The sequence below is a fragment of the Cavia porcellus genome, unplaced genomic scaffold, assembly GCF_034190915.1.
Source record: "Cavia porcellus strain 051 isolate PalLab524CR breed Dunkin Hartley unplaced genomic scaffold, mCavPor4.1 scaffold_16, whole genome shotgun sequence".
NCBI lineage: Eukaryota > Metazoa > Chordata > Mammalia > Rodentia > Caviidae > Cavia > Cavia porcellus.
This window is the reverse complement of record NW_026947499.1, coordinates 16,519,621-16,540,189: the sequence shown is the minus strand read 5'-3', so window position 1 is coordinate 16,540,189 and position 20,569 is coordinate 16,519,621. Positions and strand designations below refer to the sequence as shown.

The window sequence follows — 20,569 nt, the reverse complement described above, 5'->3', positions numbered from 1 at the left end:
CCCGACACCTATCTTTGCAGGCAGTATCAAAGATAGTAATTAGATTCCACACATAGACATACCACAGGAGTGTGGATCATGACTCTGTGTGGATTATGAGCTGGACACTGTACAGAAAGTCTCAGTCATATTTTATTATCTCATAGTTTTACTTCTGTAAAATAACAATGAAATACAAGTACTAAGTGGTAGGCTGTGTTGAGGACTCACCTAATACCTCACATCTTTATATACTATTAGAATACATGGAATCAATATCTATTAATATCATTAATATAAAGGAAAAAATGCTACAACATCTTTGACATCATAATTATATCCAGGCTGCACCTTCAGCCTGACCAGAAGAGTGTCATAGGAGGAGCAATAACTCGTATCCATAGCAACATCACCAGACTGGGACAATGTAAAAAGCTGTAACCTAGCAACCAGATGACGAGAGTTGTGTAGGGGGAATTCTTCCAGTTCTACAAATGACAAACCCGTGGCACTGAATGCATCTAATCAGATGAGGGCATTGCAGAAAATCTGATTTATTTATGGAAAGTAAGGGAACATTAACCTCATAAAACCCTAGTACAGTACTATGGTATATAATTTTAAACCAAAAAAGCATGTAAATACATTCTTCCAATACAGGGAAGTGCAGGGAAAGTACCTTATGGGTCATGACTAAAATGGAAAAAAATTTGGCTGAGTCACCAATCATCTCAATATGTTTCTATTTCTCCATTTATAGAGGGGGTGAATTTGGGTGAGAAGAGGCCCCACCTCAATCCCAGAGAAGGAGATCTATACTCCGCACACAAAGGAAGAGGTATTAAGAAGCTGTCACACTCACAGTGTACATCACATGAGAGTTTCCCTCTAAGAATCTTCTTCCCCATAGAGATCACCTACATACATATGGACATTTGGAGAGAGAAGGAACCTGCTAGCTCAATACCTTTATTTCACATACTAAAAAGGTCAGACCTAAATTAAGATTTATTCAGTTAGGAAGCCAGTGACAGTATGGGCGAGAACCCATGTGTTCTGTTTTCCAGGCCAATTCTTTCCATCAAAACACAATGCTATTTTCTTCCTCATGTGTAAACAGGAACACTTTATGAGAATAAGAAATACACTTCTGTTATGTGAAGCCACTGAGATATTTGGGTTTATCTGTCATAATAGTGTGGCCTTATTTAATAATCATGCCCTATTTAATATAATCATTTAATATAACCAATGTCTATACTACCCTAAGCCAATCTGAAAAAAAGACACTTTTTAGGGGAGAGGAGATTCTAGTTCAACTTCAAAAAATTTTACTCAATTCTGTGGTTATCAGAGATATATATGAATATTAAAAAATCCAAAAAAGTATATACGCACAAAAGAAGTTGGTCCTGTTACACCCATGTCTGTCCTGGAATCCTACCTAGTAAGAATTGGGAGGTTCTTAGCAATCAGTCACTGCAATTCCTTCAAACATTAAGCTCAGAAAAGGAACATCCAACGTTCTTTCTATAGACATTGTTATGGCTGAGAAGGCAGCTGCTCACCTCTTCATTTCTTCTCCCTCACTAGGCACAAAACTGGCTACATTTCTCAACTGCCCTGTGACCAAGCTTTGCTATGTGTCATTTCTAAGCCTGGCTCACAGAAATCTTTCACTTTTTCTGTTCTGCTATGACCTTGAAAGTTACCTGTTAAAGATGGCAGAATCAAATGACAGAAGAAGATGAACAGGATACCAAATTACTGCTTGAATTGCGAGCCTCTCACTAATCCTGTTATGTTCTGAACTCCTTGGTTAAGCTACTAAGTCTTGAGAATTTATGTTATAGCAATATTAGCATTAACTGATTAAAAAAAAAACCTGAGATACTCCTCGTTTTTTCTTAATCAGTATTACACTATCTATTCCCAAAGAAAGGGCTCATCTTAGTTGTTGGGACTGGGACTGCAGACTTATGCAGGTCATGTCACTTCCCTGGAGTTCAGCTTTCTTAACTAATAATAGGTTAGGAAGATCTTTCTCGCTTGAATAGTTGACAAACTATGTTTTCTACAAATAAAATATTAAGTGTAACTTCAACATATAAATCACAGGGTCAGCGATGTAGTTCAGTGGCATAAGTACCTGCCTGGCACAGGCAAGGTCCTAAGCTCAATTCCTGATCCAGGAAAAAAAAAAAAAACCCACCATACAATCCACAAAAATTCTCAGGTTGAATGGTAATAGGGAAGGGGGCCAGAACCCACCAGTTTAAAGCCTGTTTAGCTTGTCCTGAGAGTCCTCTTGGAGACCTACAGCTCCTGACAACCACTGCTGTAAACCAATGGTTTTCCAAAGTATTCAGGCATTGGGTTATTTGCAACTCAGTACTTTTTCATATGAAATCTGAGAAGGCTTAATAAACAGAACAGCAAATCAATCTTACATTAATGTTAAGTATTTTTAAAAATTTAAATGTATAAATTCAAAACAATGATACTTTTTCTTTTTTTTTGAGATGGGGTCTAGCTATGCAGTTCAGACTGGCCTTGAGCTCACTTTGTAACCCAGGCTGGTCTTGAATTTGTAACAATCCTTCCACTTCAGCCTCCTGAGTGCTGGGATTACAGGCATGAGCCACCATGCCCGACCAACAATGATACTTTTAAAAAAAAAATTTTAAATTAGATAACAAGGAAAATAAGAGACCAGTTCTAAATATTTAAAACTTTTTTTTTTAATTCACCCAGATTTATAGATACATTACTTTTGGGGAGGGGGGCGTAACCAGGGATTGAACTCATGAACTTGTGCTTGCCAGGCTGGCACTTATGCTGCTGAGCTAAATCCCTGGCCCACATACATTACTTTTTATACAGACTCCACTAACACTGCAAAATACCCTTTGGTTAACAGGGATAGCAAGAGAGGCTGATGGCCAAAGTCTTCACAGAAGCAAGTGAAGCCAAGTAGTTCAAGTCAAGTCAATGATGGCCTCTCAGAGTGTGTGTGTGTGTGTGTGTGTGCGTGTGTGTGTGTGTGTGTGTGTGCTTTTGAGTTTTTGAGACAGGGTCTCCTTTGTAGCCCAGGCTGGTTTCAAACTCCTGGTTATCCTTTTGGATGGGTGGCATCCATTTGAGAGTACACAATGCCTGTCTTGGTAATGGTTCTTCATAGTGTTGCGAATTTTTAAAACATAATCACTTTTGCAGAACATTTTATATGTCACTGGCCCAAATAGGTGAGAAGTTCTTTTAGCTTTACTAATAGGCTTTTTTTTTTTTAAATTGGTACCAAGGATCAAACTCAAGACTGTGTGCTTGCAAGGCAGGCATTCATACCACTGAGCTAAAACCCCAGCCCCTTCTTTTAGCTTTAAAATGTAGTAAGATGACACTAGATTATTTTCTCAGACTCTGAAAGAGAGACAATACGATCAGTGTCAAAACATCACCTATTTTCCTACGGATTATGTTTATTCACTGAATAAAGATATTTTATTTTTCAAAGCAGTAACAGTTTGGGACCGAACTAGAGGTTGGCTAACATAGGTAACAAAATAGTACACTGATCTATAGCCCGAGCCCCAAATTTCAGATCTAATATGGCAGCAGTAGAACCTTACGACTGTCCTCTTTTGAAAAGGAAATCAGACATTGGGTATGGTGGTATATACCTATAATGCCAGCATTTGGGAGGCTGAGGCAGGAGGCACAAGGCAAGATCAGGGACAGCCTAGGCTACATAGTAAGTTCAAAGCCAATCTGAACTGCATAGCAAGACCCTGTTTCAAAGAACAAACAAACAAAAAAAACCCAAGCAAACAAAGGAAAACAGGATTAGATACAACTATAACCAATACAACCTACCTGAAGATTCTTAAGTCAAGCATGGCTCTCCTTGGGTAAATAAAAACAAACTTACATAATCAAGAGAAGACTCTAACAATAAAAACATCCATATGGTGAAAGATTAAGCAATTACAAGCTTAACGTTTTTAACCTATTAATTAGCAGTAGTGCTAATCTGGAAATGCTAAAATGCTGTCTTCATAGAAGAACAAGCCTATGTGCAGAAGTCTGTTCTGTTTTAGCTAAAGGAATTTCAACGCACTGTTTTAATCCTTCTAGTAGTTGTTGATATAACTGTCAAGACACTGCTAAAACTGAATCCTAAACCTTTTGATACATTTTACCCAGAGATTCTGAAGTTAAAGGACATCCAAAACAGTATCATTCAACAAATATCAACTAAAAAAAATCAGCAAAACCAATGAGATAGAAATACACACAAAGAGGTGTTCATCCATCCTTGAAAATGCACAAAAGACTATCTTCAAACCTAGTAGTTAGCCTATACACGGTGCAAAGCCCTGGCCAAGTGTCAAATAAAGAATGATTACCAGCCAGGTGTGCTAGTGCACACTTGTAATCCCAGCGCTCTGGAAGACTCAAACAGGAGGACTGCAAGTTTGAGTCTTGCAATTAGCAAGACCCTTCCCTGTCATTCTGGGTTCAAAACCCACTACAAAAAAGAAAACAATCACCACTCTTCATCACTGATGGCAATGAAACTAGGTCACATATGTAAATGTCCTTTGGAAATTTAAATGTTATTTGATGGGGAATAATTGTTGTTATTGTTTTTCTGTGCTAGGGCTTAAACCCAGGACCTCATGTAGGCTAGGCAAGCATTCTTCCATTGACTCACGTACACTCTACCCCTTGTAAGTTTTATTATGACTTCTTTCAAGGATAGGCTGACAGCTGACTGATAATTGCAATACCTTCTTCTATAACACACCACCTGACTTTACAGAACAAAAACATATTGCTTGCCTCAAAAAAAAAACCGAAGTCCCATTCAGTCACAAACACTACTTTTGATGAGTAGCTGTTGTCATTCACTGCAAAATGTCCCAGGAACAAGGACGGCTTTGCACCACCCAACTGAGGCAGCCTTTAACCTGGAGAAAGGGATCAGTACCTAAGAGAAATGTACGTAAAGAGATGATCATATGCACTGCTGCTAATCCAAAATGAGCTGTTTATTCTTCAGAAGAAAATCAATCTTCTGAAGCTGATTAGCTTCAGCTGGTATGCAAACCACATTATTTATGTGGGGATGAGAAAGTCGAGGCAGGAAACAGACAAGCATCTGCTTCATAACTTCCTCCTACACCACTCACTTCACCTATAGGAACCCAGAAGAGCGGCTCTTCTAGGAGCTGAAAGTATGGGGGTGGGAAGAGTGATGGAATGATAAAAGAAAGGGGGCACTCTGATCTGAATACATCTTCAATTTATTCAGTCACTTTGAATGAATAAATTCTCAGGTGACAAGTTAACAGACAGTACAGAAACAGTCTCAGTTCCTTAGAGCTCGAAATGCTGTAGAAATTAACTCAATATTTTACACCTTGATACAAAAAAATTTTTGTTGAGTGATGTGAAAATGGCAGCACAAATACTCCAAAAAGAATGATCTGATTTTATATCTAAGACTATCCCCTTCCACTATTCTTCCTGCAGCATGAGACAAAAACCTAAGTCATTTCTGATAATTTTGTGAACTCTTCTTCCTATACTCGATCAGCAAGTCTTGTTTCATCATCAAAACATACCCAGTATAACTAGCCCTTCTTTATACCTCTGATCAAAGTTACCATAAACTCTGCATTTGCAGTCACTTTTTTTGGACCTCCATGCTTCTACCCTCTGCCCCTATGATCTACCCATATCTAAAGTAATCCTTTAATAACATCAATTCAGGTCACGATGCTCCTCTGTCCAAAACGTATCGCTGGCTTCCTAGCATTCCAAATAAACCACAAACTTCTATGATGGCTGACAAAGTCCTGCAACGTCTGGCCACTGACAATCCCTCTGACCTAATCTCCTTTTCTCAAACTGACTATACCCTAGTCACATCAGCCACCTTTCTATTCATTCCTATGTTCTTATACATTGTTCTCTCTGCATAGAATACTCTTTCACTCTTTTCTTTACCCTGCCCAATCTACATCCTACAGCTACTATTTTCTTCCTCATATCTAGCTTTATTTTATTCATAACATTTATCACTTACTACCTGATTGGTATTATTTCTTTCTTTCTTTCTTTCTTTAATGTAAATTACATTATTTTAGGACAAGAATTTATCTTGTTCATCACAGCATCTCTGTGATTAAGAACAGTGCCTTCATACATTGTAGGAGGACATTATAAATATTTACTTTTTCTATTGTGAAATATAATATATATACATTTAAAGTGTAAAGATAAAACATAAAGATAACATGTAGTACCAGGCATGGCATACATGCCTGTAACCCCAGCACTTACGAGGCTGACAGGAGGATTATTGAGAGCCTGTGGCTAGCCTGGGGTACAACACAGTGAGTTCAAGGCCAGTCTAAACTACATAGTGAGACCCTGTCTAAAGAAACAACAAACAAAAGACAGTGTATAAAGCACACATCCATGTAATAATCAAGGTCAAGAACACAGTTTTCCAGAAACCTGCTTCCAAGCATGTTTCCTGATGACAACCATTCCCCACCTCCCACTCCCAGATAACTACTTTTTTTTTTGGTATCAGTGATCAAACTCTCAATCTTGTGCTTGCCAGGCAGGCCCTTACACCATTGCTAAATCCCTGGCCCTCACTTTTTAAATTTTATTATAACTGCCTCAGCTTTCTTTACAATTGTACTATGCATGCAAGCAGAATGATAGATTTTTTTTTTCAGTGTTAAGGACAGAGATTAGGGAAAATACACACTATTAAAATATTATTTTAGGACAACGTAATGGCTATTAAACATTTCAGTGTATGTGCCATCTGACCTAGCTTAGATGTCTAAGAACCACCTACAGAAATGTTAATACAAGAGTACAAAAATTTATAAAGGACATCCACTATAGTAGTGTTTGTAACACCAAGTCACTGTAACTAATCCTTTGTTTGTTGTTTCTTTAGACAGAGTCTCACTATGTAGTTTAGACTGAGAAACATATGTAACCAATACATATGTTCCTCATAGCAAATGGTTACATTAAATATGATACATCCATATATACTGTTTGGAATATCATATACAATCATTAAATATATAAAAAAAATCCCTGATGTGTCAAAAAAAGAAAGACAGACAGACATCCCAGATGAAACGTCCAAAGTAAATGAAACAAAACAAAAGCAAAAAGAAAGCAAAAACACATATCCATGGGCTGGAGATGTCAATGTTAAAGTGCTCGCATACCATGTGCTAAGCTTTATGGAGGAAGGGGGAAATACGCATGTCTGTGTGTGTATGTGTATATTAGGTGGAAAAATACAAAGAACAGCAAACTTTCATTAGTTTTTCTTTAGGGAAATGTTATACATCAAAAATTTCTATACTATCTCAGCTTTATGTTCCAATGAACATGATGAGCTCTTTTTGCTATCTGAAGAACAATGAAGATATTTAATTTAAAAATCTGTAAAACTCAAGAAATCTGGAATAGAAACAAAAACACAATTCCTGAACACATACAGAGGGGTATTCAATAAAGTTTAGGTCCCTTAAGAAGCCATCCCATCCTAATCAGATAAATTTCACAAAAAGAACATGTACAAGATGCCAGCCTCTCATAAAGACAGATCTCGAACTGTGTGTGACTTCACCTGAACTACAATAGATCTTTTTTTTTTTTTTTACTTCAGTCTCTCCATTACCAATCTTCAGATGATTTCTGCAGGTGTCTCTTAGCCCTTCTAGTTTAAATGAAGGTTTTTGTTTCTCCTGGCCTTGGACCTAGGCCTAACTTCCTGTTTGAAGCCTTTCTAGCTATTCCCTATCTCTGTGATTCTGCAATGATAGCCCTTTTGGCTTTACTCTGCCTGTGAAACAGCACTTTTTATATATTGCCGTAAATACTTCTCACTTTGGTGCAATCAGGTGAACACTTAAAGCCAGAGTCACCAGGTGTATGACCACAGTTCTGAGTGAGAGGAACTTGGGAGCATTGGTAGGGATGAGGCAAGACAAAAAAAAAAAAAAAAAAAAAGAGATGAATGGGGCAGAGAGGCAAAAAGACTACAGCACAATATCTAAACAAGATAAAAAATTATCTCACGGTAAATTCTCAACAGTTTTTACACTGGGGAGAAGCTGTCAAGGCTACACAGGGAATGATTATATTTCGTCACTAAGTGATTGCTCGGCAGCAATCACTATTCAATTTTTCAAGGCAGAACCTCTGGCTCCTTCCTTTTCTCAACTACAGATCATTTTGATTTGTAAGAATAGAGAAATGGAAAAGAGAGAGAGAGAGAAGAAAAGAAAAGACGAGAAGAGGGAAGAGGAGGGGGGGAGAGAAGAGGAGAGGAGAGGAGAGGAGAGGAGAGAAGAGAAGAGAAGAGAAGAGAAGAGAAGAAGAGAAGAGAGAAAATGACATATAGTTGGGAGCAGAGTTCTGTTCAGAGTATATGCTCAAAGGAAGGAGGAGAAACCATGATACCCAAAATCATTATTCTCATGAGAAAAGAAAATATTGTGGGGCGGTTAAAAGTGAAATGCTCACCTTGGTCCATCAGCAAGGTACGAAGGCATGAGGACATTCATTAACTGATCTACCTACAAGCCACTGACACAGTGCTACACAACACAGATGGCGTTGCAGGTTTTAAATCAATGCAATGTCCGTTTTCATCTGTGGTCACTCTTTTTCAATTCATAGAAGATTGGGTTTTATTTTAAAGAAAAAATAATAAAGTTTCAAAACAAGATAATAAGAGGGTTACAATGGTCAACACATTGCATATTGTTATCTTTAAATTAGTTACTCGGTGTACAAGATACTGGCATTTAATTGTCCAAAGAATAACACAAAACCTTTCTTTTCAATGAACTAAGAAATCAGGAGTATAACTATCTTAATATATATATATATATATATATATATATATATATATACACACACACACACACACACACAGATATATGTGTATATATATATATATATATATATATATTTTATTTTTGTTTTTCCCTTCCTTCTTTTCTCCATTCCTGCATCCCAGTTTCTCTTTCCTTGTGAAGCTTCTTCCCATTTTACAATATGTATTGTACATTTTGGATTTTATTTACTCTTTCAGCTTCTTACACTAGAGAAACAATACAATGTTTACACATGTGGGAGAAGACTGAGTTTTAATATAATTCCAAGAATATCTATGAAGATAACACCAGCTCTTAAAGCAACTTAGTCACTATTATCTATACCTTCCAGACAAGACACTGACACCCATGGTATCTTGGCCACTGGTTTTCAAACAGCATATAAACTGTCTTAAGTCTGAGTGAATATGAAATAGTCAAGAGTATTCTATAGACTACATGGAAAGGTATTCTTTAAAAATGGACAGTTCTCAGTAACTTTGTATCAGTTACTTCAGATAAGTATTTAATAATAACCCCCCCCCCAGTCTTTTATTGACTGTCCACTCTACAAGATACCTGTTAAACAATGATAAAAAAGACAGATGGTCTCTGGTCTCAAAGTTTTGCAGCCACAAAGGTTTTGTGTTCTCCACCGTATTCAAGTGTCTTACTCAACAAATACTTGCTGAATGTGGAACTAAAGAAGATTTAAGAAAAATATTTTCTTTCCTTTACTCAGAATAGAATTCACGTTAGTCACCAAAGGAAAGGAGTAAGAGATGGGATTTGGGACTTTTTCAAAGAATAAAATTAAGGGTTCTGAATACCTCCTTGTTAGCCATAGCAGTCCTTAGTCACATGGCCTTAGACATATATATGTTTATTGTGTACTGAGTATATACAGCCCCAAAGAAAGTGGTACTACTGAGAATATCTCTCACATACAGTACTGATTCAGATCCAAAAACTGTATCTTTTGCCAAAAAAATACCCCAAAACTGTTGTCATGGGTTGAACTGTGTCATCCTCCCCCATTCAAGAAATACAGTGAATTTTTAAGAAGTTATTACAGTAGAAGACATTGCACTGTCAAAATACTCATTTCGAACACACGTACCCATTCTTGTCACTTTCTGAAAGTATGCATAGAATGTCACTTTTTCTGGCGGGTATGGGGATTAAACTCACGACCTCACACTTCCCAGGTAGGCACTTGTGCCACTGAGCTAAATCCCCAGCCCTTTTTGTCACTTTCTGAAGCAGTTCTGTATTGGAGACTCTACAGCACCAGTTATTGGGGATCCTTACAGTGAGTCCCCAGTCTCCTGCATTAAATTATGGAGTATGACGGGAAGAAAGAGCAAGAGACAAAATAGAGATGTAAATAGAGATCTCAGGGAACAAAAGGCCAGGTGTTCAGACCTTAGTGTTCATTCATTACATCTAAGTCAAGGACAATGAATGAAGGGCAGTGGGTGTTTCCGGGAATAGTAACAGTGACTATGGTGGGCTAACAAAGCACAAGGAAGACAAGGGAGCAACGAGGAAACTGTAGTTTCCCTAGATGCCTTGTAATATCTTGCCTTGTGAGACACAGCAGTCATTATTAGCTCTGGGGCTTCCACTGTGAGCAGAAAAGAACAGGGAGATTCCATGTTCCAATCTGGCTTAAGGGCAGGACAAAAACAAGCGTGCACGTCTTCTAGACTGAATTTAAAATTTGTGGGCCCCAACACTTCTGGAAGTCCTCTTTAATGACCGTTTTTAGTTTCACTGTTATGGCTGTTTAATGTCTTGAACTGATTCAAAAACATTCTACTTTCATGATCATTTGACTTTGTGGAAGAGCTAGAAGTTGCATGCACTAGATCCAGTGAATAAGGTAGATGAGGACACCCCATGATGTTTTATGAGTTTTCTTATCACTGGATGGCACAACAGTCTCAGTCACTGTATTTTTTATCATACCTCACAAAGATGAAAGAGGACTTCCAGAACTGCTTCAGAAAGTGGCAAGAATGATGGGATAAGTATATTTGAAAAAAGGAATATTTTGAGGAGGATTGATGGCAATGAGCCTTACCGTAGTAATTTTAAATATTCACAGTATACTTTGATCATTGTTATGGTTTGTATCTGGATAATCCTTCCTAAAGCCTCATGCACTCGTGCAGGTTTTTTTAGAGTTTGTGACTGATCTAGTGCTGGGATTAGGGGTGTACTACACCTCTAGAAGGAGCAGCTTGCATACAACATAAGGAAGAAAAAGAGGTTTGTTCCTCCCCTTTATGTTTTTGTTGCCTTTGCTGTCTTCTGTCACCAAGAACTGCTGCCCCTCTTCCTTGGAGCCAACTGATTATGAACTGAAACCTCCACAAACTGTAAGCAAAGTAAACCCTTCACCTTTAACTTTGGGTATCAGATATTTTGGCTCAGCAAAGGGAGAAAAGTAATCAAAACAATCAATCTTTGTATACTGAAGCACAAACCCACCTACCTCAGAATGTGAACTTTGGATTCTCCCACCCCCACCTCAGTACTGGGGCCTGATCCCAAGGCTTATACACTGAGCTACATCTCCAGTCATTTTATTTTATTTTATTTTATTTTATTTATTGGTCTTTTTGAGACAAGGTCTCATTATGCAGTTCAGGCTGGTCTCAATCTCGCAATGATCCTCCTGCCTCAGCTCCCCAGTGTTGGGATTACAGGCGTGCACATCACACCTAGCTCAGATCTTTTATTTTTTGAGTCTTAGTAAATTGCTAAATTGCCCATAGGGGCTTGAGCTCATGATCTTCCTTTCTTAACCTCTCAAAATTCTGGGATAAGGTATATGCCACCACTCTGACCTTGAAGACAAGATCTTTACAAAGATAATCACATTAAAATGAGGTATTAGGGCAGGACCTAATCAGTATGACTGGGGGACTTTATAAGGAAAGGAAATATGAAGCTGAGACAGAGGGAAGACAATGCAAAAAAAACATAGGAAGAAGACAGCTTTCTCTCAGCCAAGCAGATACATGTACAACAGATTCTTCTCTCACAGCCCTCAGAAGGAGTGAGCCATATCAACACTTTGATTTTGGACTCCTGGCCTCCAGAATTATGAGATAATCATTTCAGTTGTTTAAGCCACGCAGCTGTAGTACTTACTATAACAGCCTTAGGAAACTAATATAGATTTCTATAATCTTAGAATTTCAAAATTTTCCCACTGGTCTTTTATTTTTTCACTGGCAAAAAAGTGTTAAATTTTTGCTGGGAGTAGTGGTATACACCTGTAATCCCAGCATGGGCAATTTAGCAAGACCGCGGCTCAAAAAACAAACAAAAAACAATTAAAAACAGTTAGGGACATAGTTCAGAGTGAGTTCCTGGGTTCAGTTCCCAGTATCAAACAAAACATAACAACAAGTGCTCAATTTTTAAGTTCTCCTGGCTCTTCAGAGTAAATGTTAAAGTTTTTTTCCCTTGTATTTCTGTTGTTATTTTGTATTGAGGGTTAAATTAAGGAAGGGCCTCATACTTTGTTCTACCACTGAGCTGCATCCTTGGACCTTTTTCTTTATTTTGCAACACTAGTGATTGAACCCAAGGCCTCACTCATGGTAGGTATGAGGTATTAGAATGGAGCCTAATTCAATACAATTAGTGTCCTTATAAGGTAAGGAAATTCAGAAACAAGACAGTGGGAAGACAATGCAAAAAAGACAGGGAGAAGACAGTCTTCTTTCAGCCAGGGACACAGGCCTAGAACAGATCCTTCTCCTATAGCCCTCAAAGGAGCTACAGTGTTCCAGCCCAGGATTTTTTTTTTTCATTTAAAAATTCATACATCATTAGGAATCAGAGGGAAAGAAAACAGTGGTGAGATAGTAATCCATATAGAAAACATAATGGGTCTTATCTCACATACCATAAAATAAATTCCAACTACATTATCTTAACATAAAAACCAAATTTTAAATTTCTGTATGAATGTGGAAAAATATCTTTTGACCTATAGGACAGGATAAAGCAAAACATAAAAGAACAAATCATAAAGAAATGACGGGGCTGGGGATTTAGCTTAGCGGCATAAGCACCTGCCTTGCAAGCAGGCAGTCAGTGAGTTCGATCCCTGGTACCGATAAAAAGGAAAAAGACAAAAAAAAAAAAAAAAAAAAAAAGAAATGACTAATAAATTTGACTTCACTAAAAGCAGACACTGTTTAGTAAGGCCCTATAAACAAAATGAATCTATAACAACATAAAGAATTTGTGTTAAGCCGGGTATAGTGGCACAAATCTGTAATCTCAGAATTTGGGAGGCAGTGGTAGGAAGATTGCCTTGAATCTGAGATCAGCCTGGGCTACATAGTGAGTTCAAGGGCAGCCTGAACTAGTGAGAGTCTGACTCAAAACAAACAAACAAACAACTCCAAAAAAAACAAACAAAACCCCCAAGAATGTGCATTAAAAACCTCTTTTATATCAACAAAAGAGATAAAGAATACAGATAGAAAATTCATAATAAACATGGATAAAAAATGCTCACAGTAAGCACAAATAAAAGATGTTAAATCTTAGTAATTCATGAAATAGAAATTAGAACTATTTCATTTCACATATATGAGATTAAAATAATGACTACAGTGAAATGTAGCTAAAGATGTAAAGGGTAGTACACTGCTTGCCTGGCAGGCCAGAGGGTCTGGGTGTGATTCCTAATGTGTGCACACACACACATGCACACAATGTGCACACACACACACATACACACACAGAGTGCTGGTTAAAAACATAAATCTATACAAACATGTGGAAGAATAATCAAGCAATATCTCATCAATCTGAAGATGTGTTACTTTTGGATTGAGCTATTTATCTTCTATAGTTATCCTGAAAGTAATTTTTATTTATGTGCATAAGAAGGAAAGATATAAGAATATTCAATACAGGTAACTTTGTGCAGTAATAGTAAAAAACTAGAAACAAGTGAAATATTTTCTAACAAAATACATGAGTCACATGCAGTGGCACACGCCTGTCATTCTAGCACTCTCATTTCTAAGTTTGAGCCCAGTCTGGCAAGTGAGTAAAAACCCCTGTCTCAAGATAGAACAATTTTAAAAGGGAGTAAGGATCTAGATTCAGTCTCTCATACTGGGGGGAACAACGTGCACACACACACACTGTACTATATTTGGACAATGGAATACTAGACGACAGTTAATATATAAGAACTGAATCTACATTTATTAACATGAGTAAAACATAAAAACATAATACTCAGCCAAAAGAATTGTAAAACTGTATGTATTTTTATAATACCATTATTAAATGTCTGAAGTATGGAAAAATAAATTGTTGTATGCTGTTATTAGATATATGTGTAGATTATACAGTAAGCTATATGCACATAAATACATATATATGTAATGTAGTGTAAAAACAATGGGAAGGAAGCTAACTCTAGAAAGCAAGAAGAATGAGGCGAGAGCTTCAAATGTATAAACAGTATTTTATCCCTTTAAAAAAACTGACCTGACAGGCAAACATCTGTAATCTCAGCACTCAGGAAGCTGAGACAGGAAAATCACTGAGAGTTTGAGGTCAGTGCAGATTACAAAGTGAGTTCAAGGCCAGTATGAACTACATAGCAAGACCCTGTCCCCAAACCAAACTCAACCCAACCTAACTCAACACAACCCAACTGACTGAAATAGGACAAAGTACTAAGACTTTTTAAAGCTAAATTCACGGTATTCTCTAAAGTTTCTATCTGCTTGAAATACCCCATGATTTTCACACAAAGTGAAAATTACATCAGAATCCCATTCAGAAAGTCAATGCAACTGTACACATTCAGTTCCAAAGGGAACTAAAGCCCTGGCCTCAGGAAAGAAAATGGGATTAGAACCAAGCACATGGTTATGTAGTTGATGGAATACATGAAAAAAAAATAGATGTAACTGTGACATCATGCATAAAACAACAGAATAAAAATGTAAGAAAATTTCCTAATTAGTTTCTACAAATTCTAGCGCTATGCATTTTGGGAAAGGACAACCTCAGAAGTCCCTAAGTAATTTTAAATCTAATACTCTAAGAGAAATCAATTGGTTTCTCCTGTTCTTTGGTCAAATGGGGCTCCAGTCTGCTCCTAATGTTTTCAGGCTGTGTAAACTATTTTATAAGTAAAAACTGTGAAAATGTCTTCTTTCACCTCTTTTTGAAGTTTCTAATACTGCCGAGATTCATTTTGAAATGAATACTCCAACTGCTTCTGAAGATTGCAAAGACTAAATAAAAAGCCTGTTATTACTGATCTTATTATCAATAAGACTGATTCCACATCAAATAACTATTTTGGCTCTAAGATTTTTACACAGTACTCCAAAAATGTTACACAAGTACAGATGATAAAATCAGTGAATAATCTCTATAACTTTTTAATGCTCATAAGAAATATCTTTACTGTTACTATTTGGGAGAAAATCATTTGGAGACTGATACACTTGTATTAGATGGAGTCCTACAAATCTACCACTTCAATTTTTATACAGAAATGCTCATTCCAGGAAACAAGCATGTCCCACGTCTCTCTTCTCTCCCTATAAACAAATCCCACTGTACTTTTTGCCCTTGATACAGTTAGAACAAGTGTTTAACAAGTTTTATGAAACATTACTGTTGATGTCTCTGGGCTCTTTCTAATTTAGAAAGTGAATTACACTTTTCTTTAATATATCAGCCCAATTTTTAAAACATGATACAGAATCTTAGCAACTGAAAGCAAACTTGGCCTTTTGTTTAAGTAAGCAAATAAACCGAGGTAAACGTAACTCAAAAGCATATGAAGATACTGGGTATCACAGACTAAACCTAATTGAACTCCTAGAAGGGTCAATTTTAGACAAACATTTTTGAATATTGATGTGACTAAGCAAAACATCATATGCAGCGATAAACCCTTATGAATACACACACACACACATGAATGTACTGGGAACTGAACCCATCCCTTCACACTGAGCTACATCCCTAATCCATTCAGAGACAATGTCCCACTAAGTCACCAACTCTTTGAATTTTCAGGCTAGGCTTGAACTTTCAATTCTTCTATCTCATCCTCCCAGAGGGTTGGGAGTACAGATGTGTGCCATCATGACTGACTTCACATAAATTTTTGCATAAATTTTAACTTTTACACTTCAGATTTTCCTGCTATTAGGAGAATCAATGTTTGACCATGCTATGGTTTAAATAAGCAATGTCCCCTCAAAACTCGTGTAGTAAGGGCAGTAACCTCATCAAATAAGCTCATCAATGGATTAATCCATCAGTGAGTTCATAGGTGAGGTAGGGCTCAGTTGCAGGAATTAGGTTGTCAAAAACATGCCTTTGAAAGGTCTGTACCCCTTCCTTTTTTCTCTGGCTCTGCCTTGCTCTCTCTTCTTTCTGGTTGCCATAATGTAAGCAGATTTCCTCAACCATGATGTTTCTGTCTTGGAGGTAGCTGACAATGGGCCAAAAATCTAAAACCGTGAGCCAAAATAAATCTTTTCTCCTTTAAATTATGCACTGGAGGTATTTTGTCCCACAACAAATAGATGATTAATAAAGACCAGCCCCAGAAATTCCATCTACATGTTGAGGACATGGTAGTTATAAAGAAGGCTACGAATTATCAAATATATACTACATACAAGACACCATGGTTTGAGCCTTCCATTATTTCACATAGTATTCATACTACTATCAGGTAATAGCAATAAACTGTTATTTTCATTATACAGGAGAAACTATAGGTAAAATAACTTTCCAGCTAGAAAAGGGCAAACTTAACATTTAATCCTAAGGCTGTCTGGCTTCAAAGCCTGTGATTTTTTTGTTTGTTCAACACAGAATCTTGTTATATAGCTCAGGCTGGTCTTGAATGAATTATGTAACCCAGGATAGTCTCAAACTGGTGGAGATCCTCCTGCCTCAGCCTCCTCAGTGCTTGGATTAAAGGTATGTAGCATGCCTGGTAAAGTATGTGATCTTAACTACAGCCTTTAAAGTCTAAAATTGGGGCAACCCGCTTGGGACCCTTCTGTCTCTCTTCAGACAGAAGCTTTCTTTCTCTCAATAAACATATTCTGCTTTTAGCCTCCATTGTTCCTAGCTCTTCCACTGAGATCACTGGATGGAGGTGAGAGTTTGCTTTTGTTTCATAGACTCTGGACTGGGACTCATTTAGGTACTCTATGAAAGTCCCTAGAAAAGACAGCGTCCTTGGCAACCTGTTGGGGACCCCTTCTGTCTCTCTGCAGACAGAAGCTTTCTTTCTCTCAAGAAATATATCCTGCTCTTTAAAAAAGTCTAAAACTGAGGCACAGAAAATTCAATCTTGAATTCTAAAGATACTTAAAGTCATGTATCTTTCTGTTTCTCAAGTTTTCCCAATATATAAGGACTCAGAAGCTCATATAATATATATGCTCATGGTAACTTACTTGAGAGCTAAGAAAACCACAGTCAAATGATGTACAAGAATGTTTATGGCAGCCTTGTTTACATTAGCCAAAAAATAGAAAGTACCCAAATGTCTATCAGTTAAACAAAATGCCACACACATACACACAATATAGAATATTGTTCAGTCATAAAATGAAATGAAGTACTGATACACAGATGAACCTTGCAAACATGATGCTAAGTGAAAGAAGCTCTGCACAAAAGCCATATGGTATGATCTTGTTTATATGAAATGTCCCAAATAAGAAAATCTATATAGAGAGAAGGTAGATTAGTGGTTGCCAGGAGTTATAGGGCTTGAGGGCTGGGGAATAAGGAATGACCAGAGACTGCTAATGGGCACAGGATTTCTTTGGGGAGAATGTGAGGTATTCTCTAGCTAGCTAGTGGCAATGACTGCCCAGCTACATAAATAAGTAAATATCACTAAATTATATACTTTATAAGTAAATTTTATACTGTGCTAGTTAGTCATCAATAAAGTTGTACTTTTGTTTTTTAAAGAATAACCACCTTGGAGTACATGGAAGCCAAAGGAAATAAATGTAAAAATACTTCGGGAAAAAAAATCACAGAAATATACTTCATATGTATAAAAACATTATATAAACTGCACAAAAAGCATGGTCTTCTAGTACCTCTAGTGGTTGCTATCTTGTCCTAGGACCTGGGAGAATCCTGATTTGCTTCAAAATATTTAATCCACTAGTCCTGAATATCCCGTTAATAAAATATAATCTAAACTTGTGGCTAAACCCCAGAGACTTGGCCCACTTAAAATGAAAAAGGAAATAAAGCCACAAAACCATCCCGGGCTTATATTCAAGGTCAGAGAAGATAACATCTTCCGTAGATCTAGATTCTTCTTCTATTCTTTTGGAAGTACTTTATCAAGATTGTCTATAGTGAAATGAAGAAACAACTACTGATTTAGTCAGCATCAACCCTGAAACAATCCTTACTTTTACTTGCTGTTCATCTTAAAACACATTATCTCACTTTCATTTTGAAATGTTTGCAATCAGCACAAATTCTTACCCCCATTTTAAAGAAAGGAAACCAAGGCACGAACAGGATTATCCAGTTAATGAGAAGCAGAACAATTCACGGGTCTGTGGATTAGCATTTGTTTTCTCTTTTCATCTCTATCTTGGTCACCTATTGTTCACCAGATTACAAAGCAGGGTTGAGTCTGCACTTATAACATGAACTTGGCCCTCAAGAAATCTTAATCTTCCCTTTGACTTTTCCAATTTGTTGTATTCATTCATTATTGGAATTGCATTAAATGTTTTTGAACAAATCAATCACTCAACCTGGTTATGGTTAGACTTTTCTTGGTTAATCTTTCATGAATAATGAACAACTAAAAACTTTTCCATTTTTTACAAGGATAGAAATTCCTTCCCCGTTGTTGGAGAAGATTTTAAAACTGATTCAGAAACACTGTGTTCAAGTTGACCCCATGAACTGACTAGAGTTCGGCAGACTGCATTCTTCAGACTGGTTCTCTTCTAGATGGGATTGGATTCTCTAGATGGGAAATCTGCAGGCAAGATCTTTAGCTACTAATGGAATTCTCGTTTGACACATGTATTTTATTTCCCTGAAACTCACTATTTCCTAAGATATTAGCATTATTTTCTTTCTCCTTCCTTCTCTACTGAGGATTCACTTCAAACTTTCTTATGAGGCATGAGGCTTTCACCAGTCTCAGAATACCAACTGTAAGCAACTATGTCACAAAAAAGTAAAGTAACCTCATACACAGAAGATCCAGGAATTTACCATATAGCTACCCTACCTAAGACTCTCTCCAAGTACCTAATACTAACCAGACAGATCACGCAGTGCTCTTTGAGAACAGTATTGAATAGAGGAAGTTCTTTTCTTTCCAGTAACTGAAGAGTTAGTAGTTTTATTTTCAACAGTTAAGAAAGATCAAGGTACAATGGTAAATCTAGGCCTTGATTTTCAAAAGTAGGTGGATTTGCAAAGCAAGGTATTAGTAACAATACTGGATTTATTTAAAAAAAGTGTGTTCTTTTAGATTTCCACTCTTTCAGCCCTTGGGTCTCCTTCAGTTTTGACCTTGGTTAGTTACTTAACATTTTCATGATGCTGAAGAATTTTTACTTGACGTGAAAGTAAAACAAAATTTAAATACACATACTCTTATTCATAGTTCTCAAATGCAACATCAGTGAAAATCATTTGCTCTACAAAATTCCTCTAAGTTTTTCATTTTTGAGACAGCATTTTTACTTAAACTAAATGAGGGCTGGAGCCAGGTGTGGCGGCACACTCCCATATCTAGAGAGGCTGAGGCACAAAGATTGTTGCAAATTTGAGACCAGCCTGGGCTACAAAGTGAATCCAAGGCTAGCCTAAACTGCACACCAAGACCCTGTCTCAAAAAGACAAAAAATAAATAAATAAATGAATGAATGAGGGGGCTGGGGATTTAGCTCAGCGGCATAAGCGCCTGCCTTACAAGCAGGCAGTCGTGAGTTCGATCCCTGGTACCGATAAAAAGGAAAAGGAAAAAGACAAACAAAACAAAACAAAACAAAAAACAATGAATGAATGAGGACCAGGAATATAGCTCAATGGCATAAGTGCCTGCCTGGCAAGTCCTGAGTTCGATTCCTGACACCAGGAAAAAAATGAATTAATAGAAATTTGACCAGAGATGACAGACTTTCTCTAGATAAACAAATCACAGATTTTTGAGCTATAAGAGACAACAGAAATCAGTAAGCACCAGGACACACACCTATAATCCCAGCACTTGGGAGGCTAAGACAGTAGGACTGTGATTAATCTGAGGATAGCCTAGGCTATACAGTGAGCTCAAGGCCAGTCTGAATTGCATAGTGAGAGCTCTCTCAAACAAAACAGAACACAACCCAAAAAACCAAAGGCAACAAAAATCAAGGTTTTGGTTGGTTTTTTTTTTTTTTTTTGGTGGCACTGGGAATCGATCACAGGGCCTTTCGCATACAAGGGAAGATGTCTACCACTGAGCCACTGAGCCACATCCCCAAATGGCTCTTAAGCTATACATTTGACTGGCATTATACAGTAACAAGCTTTTTTTTTTTCTTCAAATTTTAATACTTTACACCATAAACTGTTAGCTTGTG

The 20,569-nt window shown here is 37.1% G+C and overlaps 1 protein-coding gene and 1 pseudogene across 3 annotated transcripts in view; both read right to left on the bottom strand.

Moving 5' to 3' along the window:
* Bicdl1 (BICD family like cargo adaptor 1) overlaps positions 1-20,569 on the bottom strand; it is a 114,392-nt gene that overhangs the window by 85,356 nt on the left and 8,467 nt on the right. The window lies entirely within an intron of this gene.
* The window catches only part of LOC134470652 (dual specificity protein phosphatase 18-like), a 75,534-nt pseudogene extending 54,965 nt beyond the window's left edge, over positions 1-20,569 (bottom strand).